Below are 9,583 nucleotides of genomic sequence, written 5' to 3' on the forward strand. Positions count from 1 at the left end.
TTCTGTGAAATTTCTCCGAATACTCAATACAGATTCCTTCTTGTCCAGCAGCCTCTATAAATGTGGCCATCCCATTGTTTCCATAGTCACTGTCACTCCTGACAGCCCCCACCCAGGTCCAGCTGGTGTTTGACCAGCTGGGCCAGTGCTCTGCTCCGGCTCATGCTCTCTCCACCAAGACAAGACGTCAAAAGAGTTGTTTTCGTTATCTGAGATAACTCCAAAATTCTCCCACACGTCGGATTTGATTTTAGTGGAGGTTTTGGCCACAACTTTAAACTCCCCACTTGCTCGTTTTCTTTTCAACTCCTCAGCATCCATTTCGAACAGCTGCAGGAGATCGCATGTGTTATTTGAAAATGAAAGTGGGAGAGATTTCCGGCATGCATAAACTGATATGGATTTTACGTTTTATCATCTTCAATACAGGGATTTTTTGTGTGTCACTAAAATTTATCCCTAGGGTATTTTTTGTTGGCACATGATGTTTTCAAAACTGCAGTTTAGACCCGCGCTCTCCTGCATCTGACCCGAACCCATATCCCACACAGTAGAATATTTTTCACCCGTTTCATCAAAATTTGCGGGTCACCTGTCGGGTACCTGAACCCATGCAGGACTCTGCCTGGCAGGACCTTTATGGGAGAGATGGTCATACTAATATAGATGGAGTTATGACACTAGTCTAATTGTATTAGTTTTGTAGCTTTTGGTTCTGTGTCTTGTTTTCTGCTTACCTACAGTTTACAAAACCAACCTGTGTTTTTGATATAAGATAAAACCAGGGAAGTTACCTGAAATGTTTTCATATTTTTTCTATAATTGCAGATTTGCACAATAAATATTCTACATTCACGACTACTTTGAAATGTGTTAACAGTTTATTATACAACTTCCTGATACAATGCCTTTGCTATGGAATATGTTACCCTTTCAAAAACAGTTATATTGAAATTTACAGATCAAATTATATACCGTCTATGGTTCAAATTATACCGCAATATGAATTTTATGCCATATCTCACAGCCCTACTCCAATCTGACTTTTTTATGTTTCTGTGTCAGCAGAGAGGTCCTCTTGGGTCTCCTGCCATAGCGTCCCTTTGCACTCTGATGGTGATGGGTAGTGCCAGCTGACGCAGTTGTACCCTGTGCCTGCAGGTCAGCTTGAATTTGTTTGGAAGTTGATCGAGGTTCTTTATTCAGCATTCGAACAATTCTTCGTTGTAACATTTCATCAATCTTTCTCTTTCGTCCACGACCAGAGAGATTAGCTACAACGCTATGGGCTGTAAACCGGGGCCGGTTTTAGACATGCATATATGAGGGGGCAGACAGAAATGTGAAGGGGGCACATGGTGGTGACGGAGGCGGGAAAGGGGTGGGGTGGGGGTGGGGGTGCTCTGGATAACTGTTTTTGTCATGTAATTGGATTGTACTTTGTCAGGCCTCTACCCTAAGACCTGTCCAACTTGGGTGTCCCACCTGAAGGCTAAGCTTCTGCTGGTGTAGCTCTTAGGGTCACTGAGGCATGCAAAGCCCCTGACCACATAAGGTGGCAATCCCTCAGGGGGAAAACTGAAAAGTAAAACAACAAAAAATAAAATATTCCTCATCAGATTAAAACAACTAAAAACATGACATTTACCTTAATTGGATGGCCTATATCAAACATATTTGAACCCAGCAAAACACTTTTCACTATTGCCGATATTAACAAAAAACTAAAAAGGCTAGGCTAAGTTATGAAAAAGAAAAAATCAATTCACCAAGTCTTGAAATATAAAACTGAAAAATAGGATTGGTCAGGGTTCATTTCACTACATGTTGTACTTGTTATATGTATGTGACGAATAAAGAATCTTGAAATCTTGAGATCACAACGAACAAGTCGCTCAATGAGAATGAATGACGCAACCGACTGGTTTAGCTGCTTCTAGCGCCGAGGTGGTTAAAATGTTACGGTCCACACTAGGGGTATCTGAAATCGTTTTACATAAAAATTTCCTAAAAGGTGAGGTTATCTTTCTTTAAAAAAAAACAAAAAAAACAAAAGAAACATGTTAAGACCCCCCCCCCCACAAAACTGCTATTTTTGCCTTACTGGCTGTGGGAGTATGAGGGGTGGCTGAAAGCTATTCAATGACACAGGAACCTATAGCAGAGTTAACACAAAGAGCAGCATGTTTTAGAAACACTGTCTTTCTGATTTAAGTAGGGGGAACAGATTTTCCCGGGCACTGGGAAAATCCGTTCCCCTCATCTTACTGTCTGTGGAAGTATGAGGGGTGGCTAGAAGTAATTTAGATATGATTAAATGCTTATAAAGTATTGCTATCAGTACTGAGGCCCAGAGTTGCTGCATGCCTGTTTTAGCAGGGGTAACTGAATATCCTGGATTTTAGGAAATAGTGTTTCCCTTTCATATTTGTGCAAAGAACCACGTGAGATGGCTGAAAGTCATTCAGGCACATAACTGCATAATGTAATAATGAAGTTGTATTATCAGTATTGAGGTCCAGACTTGCTGTGTGTCTGCTTTATCGAGGGGAACCATATATTCCAGCCTTAAGCTAATAATGTTCCCCTTTCGTATCTATACGCAAACGTATTGATGGTTTCATGAAAAGTGATTCAGCCATGCATTTCCATGTACAGCGCTGTCAGCAGTAGTTAAATGTAACGAGTAAGTTGCCTACAATTACGCCATAATTAGAATAAACAATATTACGCAAAGAAGTATTACCAGCGATTGAAATAGTTTCAGTTCTTTAAATACACAAATATCGAAAAGACAGGCGATGTTTTTGCATAAATAGTTTGTTTCCCGCAGCACACTAAAGACATTAAGAAAGATATGAAAGAAATAAGGTAAGACATTAAGACGACAGCGAAACCGTATAACTACGAACGTCGTGATTTCAGATCAGCGTGCGACAGGGGGAACATGGGGAAACTGAATTTTCCGTAACACCTGTCCCGCTGTAAACTTCTTTACAATGTTGCACACAGTGGACAGAGGAACATTAAGGTCTCTGGAGATGGACTTGGGATTGTCTATGCTTTTCTATAATTTCGGTTCTTAAATCCTCAGACAATTCTTTGCTCTTCTTTCCTTTCCTTTAGCATTGTGAAGCGACCAGGTCCTGTCGGCAGACTGCAGTTCATTGAGCAGGATGTTGTCCTGTATGTGGAAATGACGGACTACCCCAATATACGCGGCCACGGCACTGCCTGTATGTAATTCCGTCAGTTGTCCAGCCCTTTAGATTCCGCTACTAGGTGGAGACTCTGTGTGAATATATGTTGTTGCCCCGACTGCATGAGTGCGCATCACTGGTATATGCAAGACATAGTCAGACTATAACCTGCAGTGAAATGCAAGATCAGATACTGGTAAGTGACTCATCTATTCGCAGGAAATATCAGCTCCTCATACAGATTATACCAGTTAATCCAGTTAATACAGTTAGATTAACTGGATTACCGTGAAGTTTCCCGATGTGGACTCTTGTGTGATTTGTAGTCTGATGTGCAATAAATTTACGTACATATTTCACAGTGAGAGAACTGCATTTCTGTCACTTTGACTTTATGAACTTTTTAATGTCACCGCCAGTTGCAGTATTCAGAATTATTTTCTGGCTAGTTTCGGGTCGCTGTTGGTGGCTCCGTTTTTCGTCTGCGTTGAACTTCTGAGTCCTGATTTATAACCACAGAAATACAAAATAAAGAAACTTTCTGCACACTCTCTATATATCAACCTACCAACCTACTTCCTTACTTAACAACCCTGCCGTTTCTGCAACGGTGATGTCATCTTAAATTATCGTGATTTTGCATATATTAGTTTTTATATTCGTAGGTAATACATCCTTGCCCAAAGCAAGAAGCGTATCTTTAGGTTTGGTATTAAATATATTTCGCCTATGGAGATATACCACAATCAGAGGTACAACAGGAAAAGTGTGTCTTTTAGCCAGCTTTCTTGTCTAAATATTCAGAATAATAACGTGACTTCTTGCGGTAATAAACACGATTTAATGTCCCAGTTCATCACTGGTTATTTGATGTCATACAGGTTTTGAACATAGGCTATATATTTTTAATATTCTTTTGTACAATTATTAGCAAGTTTCTTTCAACTAGACTATGTTCTGTGTTCCTGTTGGAGATTTTAGTTGGTGACATTTTCTTTTAAAGTTGACTTATTCCTGTCTCAAGTGTGGATCGTTTTAAGAAAGATTGATTGACAGTAGCCACTCATCCTGGCGTCTGTACATTAAAGTTTGGGTCGAAAGCTGCTATAAGAATGAAGAATAAGGAGAAGTTATTGTAGGACCAGATTTATGCGTTTGTGTGGATGCCGAAGCCCATCTAGCTAAACCATGCATATGCACCACACCCCGTCGACAATGAGAGAAGGAACACATTTTCTCGTATGGAACGTCATCGTACTCAAAAAGAAAGATAAAACATCCATCCATAGGCGTCGAGATGGGGGGATCACCCCCCTCGACAATATCACAAATATTTCCTGTTTTTTTTTTTTTTTTTTTTTTTTTAAACAACACATACGATTAATATGTCTGATTACATAATTTAAAGTTATTTTCTTACAGTTTTTATTTGGAGAACCCCTGCCCTCCGTTAAAACGGTTTATTCTCAGCTCCCGCTCCGGCAGACAGACGCTCAGCTCCAGACTCGCGAGTAAAGGGCCAATTAACATAGAGAGCGCTGAGCGCAGACGCGCGGTTCGGGTTCGGGTTTAACTCCGGGAAGACCTTGTATCATAACCAAAAGTTAATCAACAAAAGCTATGTGAAATGGTGGAATTTAATCGTTTCATGTCGATTAAGTTTCATGGAGATTGTTTTATTTGATTGGTCAAACTGAAACTAACTTGTTTAGAAAACAGCATAACACAAACAGCAAGGCTGATTACGCAGCGGTACATAGCGTCTGTGTCAGTCACAATTCTCTTCCTATCGTGTTTGCTGTTACAGCGTAAGAATGAGTAAGAAGCCCAAGTTATTCAATAACCATAAACTCCAGAACCATTCAGTTCATAAACAGTGCTGGCAGAAAGTACTAGAAGACATAGAGTAGGCCTAAATCTATATTTACTAATATGTGCAATATAACCACTTATGATATTGGTGCAATATATATATACTTTTACTTTACTGTGCAACATACTCCTATACACTTTTATTTTCCTGTAACTTTTGGACAAAAGTACTTATAGATTCCTCTTACAGAGATTCATTCACACTTCATTCCTATTTTTATACTTATGCTGTATTGTTCTTGTCTTTGTGTTTATGTGTGATTGTGCAGTCGCAGTGCGACCAATTTCCTCCGGGATTAAAAGTCTTATGATTCTGATTCTGATTGGGACAGTCCACGATCAAAGTAAAATCTGATGCATTCGTCCATGATCGAGGATAATACTAAACCTGTCGCGAGATCACGGGAAAGTGACATGGGTTATGTCGAGATCACAAGAAAACAGTAAGTCGTGATCTCGAGAAAACGAAAAGAAAAAAAAAAGTTGATACATGTCCTCTACAGACTTCCGTATTACACAGCGCAATTACAGAATCATCTTTTAAGCGATGTGATGTCTCACCGCTGACCTCGATATATCCGCACGCAATGTTAATATGAAACCTACGCCCCTGCATCCATCCATCCGTTTTCTGTAACTGCTTGTCCTATTCCCATTGATGTTTTCTCGAATGACGGTTTTCCAAATCGGCTTTTTCTTTCGCAATTCCACTTTTCATAATGAAGGTGCGCTCTGTGTATCACTATTAGGGTGCGGGAATGAACTTGTAATTGAATCCCTGAATGTTTGTTCCCGGAATGTTTCCAGCCAGCCCTCCGGATGACACAGAACCCATATGCGAGAACTCCTGAGTCAGTCAGTTCTGAGAGGTTTGGTTCCGGTACAGCTCGGCTTTTGTCGGCAGTGGAAAACCGCGTTAAAGGTTCTTCATCGATTTCTGTGTCATTAAATGCACTTATTTTCCACGCAATAATCTGCATTAAGGGGTCATATTGTCTTAAAGTACCTGTTAGTGTTTGCTCAGCTAATTGGCGCATTTAACTCATAACCTCCATTACCACATCCTTAACTTCTCGGTACATTTCTAACTACTCACTGTGCAGAGCGCACTTTCATTATGAAAAGTGGCATTGTGAAAAAGGAAGCTGGTTCGGAAAACCATCATTCGAAAATACATCAATGTGAAAAGTTTAACTACATTGTGAAACATAATTTGTATTGTCTGAGAAGAAACTTCTCAGTACTTCACGGTAATCCAGGAAACTTAAAGTTTCCTTTTTACTATAAGCCTTAAAAGGACCACAGTCAAGCAACAGCAACACTACACAACATCGAGACACATGGAGGTCCCATTATAGGCGGGAAGGCTCACTGCACAATGGCTACAGACACGCAAAAATCAGGCATGGACCAAGTACAAATACCCGTATGTCTGCTGGTGAAAATCAATAACTAATTTTTACCTATGTATGTATGTATATAATGTTATCTGTCTAATAAAAATATCTTTTACTACATCTAGCCTTTGTCAGAAATCAAAACCGCATTGTTTCTTAAAATTAGGTGATTTTACACCAAAGGGAGACAGGATGGCTATATCAACTACGAAAATGTCTCTCTGTCCTTCCTGGTCATATTCTGATCATCGACAGGCTGCCTCCGCCCATTCCTAACCCACATGGAAAGAACCTATATGAGGATATATGCGCATATATGAAACCTATATGCAGTATATATGCATATATATGATAATATATATGCTGCATATATGCGTATATATGCCACATATAGGCAAAATTGAGGAGCATATATGTGCATATACAGGCCATATAGGTCTCCTGTATTGCTTCTTTATATCCACATATAAGCCCTATATGTACATACAAGATATGTCTCCTATATAGCTCATGGCAGGATCTGGTCATTTTAGCTCATATCTCACTTTGGCAACTGTCATACATGATGCCTATAGCTCATATTTTCTATTATCAAGGCAATAACTAAGAACTAACTAAAAAAAAAAAAAACTTATGTGCGAACACGTGAAATTGGTATCACATGTAATTGGCATGTTATGGAATTTAACTATGGCAAATAAGTGAGAGGAGATGGAAAGCTATGATGTCTACACGTTTTCCTGAAACATTTACAAGGTCAATTCTTTCTTGTATGAAAATAGTGGAAAAGAAGGAAATGTATAACAAAATGGTTTGTCGTTTTTTTTGTTTTGTCAATCAAGTCTTTTTTCCAATTTCAAGTCACTTCCAGATTCACATCCCACACAGAAATAACCTGAAGCAAACAAATAAAATTAATAACAGTTTATTCATGCATTACCCCCCACTGAAAGAGCACTGACAAGGGATATATGGTAGTGCTATCGTTCGGCAACTGGAGGGTTGCAGGTTCAAGCCCCGGTTCCTCCTGACCCCATCAAAGTGTCCTTGAGCAAGACACTGAACCCCAAATTGCTCCCAGTGTGCAGGTTGGCGCCTTGCATGGCAGCCTTCGCCACTGGTGTGTGTGTGTGTGTGTGTGTGTGTGTGTGTGTGTGAGGCATAAATTGTAAAGCGATTTGAGTACTCGTAAGAGTAGAAAAGCACTATATAAATGCAGTCCAACCTATATAAACATATGTGTTTTTAATATATGTAACATATATAAAATTGGCCGTTTTCCTATGTTATATGCACATATATGCGTACATATATGTACATGTAATATAGGAAAACGCCAATTTTATATATGTCACATATATTGAAAACCTATATCAAAACCTATATTAAAACATATATGTTTATATAGGTTATTTCCGTGTGGGAAGGCATGACACCCTCCGTCTGAGGCACCTAAAAGCAAAAGTGAGAGGTTAGTTTAATTCTTTCTCAGTATTAGAAGCACCATTTAAAAGCTAATTGAGTTTAAAATCATTTTTGACGTTCCTATGATAAAATGGAACTCCCTTGTCTGCAATATCCGTAATGCACAAAGCCAGTCAGTTTTAAGTAATTACAATCAATACCAGTTACACTATAGGGTATAATTACATTTTAAAACTCACCCAATTTTTCACTCGATCCCCAAAATGCATGCAATGATGGGAACTGCAAAGGGTATAAACACATCATTATTATTAATATTATTATTCTTGTTTTTTTATTATTATTATTATTATTATTATTATTATTATTAATAATAATAATGATAATAATAATAGTACATGGCCGCCTAAAATATAAAGTCACTCAAATATATGAGAAGAATTATGTTTTTCTTATTAAAAATATCTTCAGTCTCCAAACATAAAAATCCAATTGCTGTAAAAACCACATGGTACAAGGTAGGGTGGTAACACTTGGATGTGGCCCAAAGATTATTCTGAAACAAAGAGACACTCACCCAAAAGAGCCAAGTAATGTAAGTTCGATGTAGCTTTATATGCATTATTCTGTTCTTCTTCAGTACATCCTGGAATAAGACAGCAGAATAGCCTCATTGATTTGAAATACTCTGCACATGTAATCTACAGTGTAAGATTTGGGTCTACAAAGTTTATAGAACAATTTACACAAGACAAAACTACCACCAAACTGTTAACTCTTACCTGTGACAATGAAGTGGAGACACATTTCCTTAAATATCAAAAAGAAAAGTTAAATTAATATTTTGCTTTAAAAGTCTGAAAACATGCACAGTATTTTTGCCATTGTCACAAGCTACGCCGAGATAGGAGAGCCTACCTCAAACTTGTCATCAGTAGCAGAGTAAGTCAGGTTAAGACATCGTCTGAGGTAGATGCTCCCAGAGAGGACCTGTTCTACCTCAGCACTCGAGTTTCTTAAAAAGGGGGTGTATTCGATAAATGCCAGAGGGACGTTCTGTAAGACAACAGGAAGGCGACAGTGGTTTGCCATCACAAGTTTTCGAGGACTAGACTGACTAATATGAGACACAAGGTGAAGAGTCACAGCAACTGACTGGCTGATTCTCTTCAAATTGAATCTTCCCATTTCATTTGTACTGATTCAGCAGTAAAGATGAGAAATGAGTAAAGAGTTATAGGGGCACAAGATCAGTTACTAACAAGACATTGTAGCATACAGTAAAAGTAAAAATAAAACAAGTAAGAATAAAAAATAGAAATAAAAAGTAAAAACAGATTTTCATTTTAAAAGTATTGCACATCTGGGATTACTGCACCATAATGTTCCTAATGCTGCAGTAGTGCAGTGTTGAGTGTACTGTAAAGATACATTGTAAAGCAACACTGCTATAAGAAATATTGCACATCAGAGGTTATGTAGGATGACAGGTTCAGAAGGACTATACTGACTCATATGAGACAAAAGGTGAAGAGTCACAGTGACTGACTGACTGATTATCTTCAAACTGAACATTCCTATTTCAGTTCTCAGGATCTCAGTTTGCAGGTCAGTTCCTAGTACAGTCTTGACATCTGCAACTCTCTACTGTCAGATCTACTAGCTTGTGCCCATCTGACCACTGCAGAT

General features: G+C 38.6%; 1 long non-coding RNA gene across 1 annotated transcript; it reads right to left on the reverse strand.

Annotated features, from left to right (window-relative positions):
* Positions 1-7,134: 7,134 nt before the first annotated feature.
* LOC111849253 (uncharacterized) lies at positions 7,135-8,948 on the reverse strand. The gene is made up of 5 exons (XR_002839480.2): positions 8,813-8,948; positions 8,677-8,704; positions 8,472-8,540; positions 8,134-8,176; positions 7,135-7,921 (listed from the first exon to the last, which is right to left on the reverse strand). It is a non-coding gene; the product is annotated as an uncharacterized lncRNA (long non-coding RNA).
* Between the last annotated feature and the right edge of the window lie 635 nt (positions 8,949-9,583).

The sequence above is a fragment of the Paramormyrops kingsleyae genome, chromosome 22, assembly GCF_048594095.1.
Source record: "Paramormyrops kingsleyae isolate MSU_618 chromosome 22, PKINGS_0.4, whole genome shotgun sequence".
Classification (NCBI taxonomy): domain Eukaryota; kingdom Metazoa; phylum Chordata; class Actinopteri; order Osteoglossiformes; family Mormyridae; genus Paramormyrops; species Paramormyrops kingsleyae.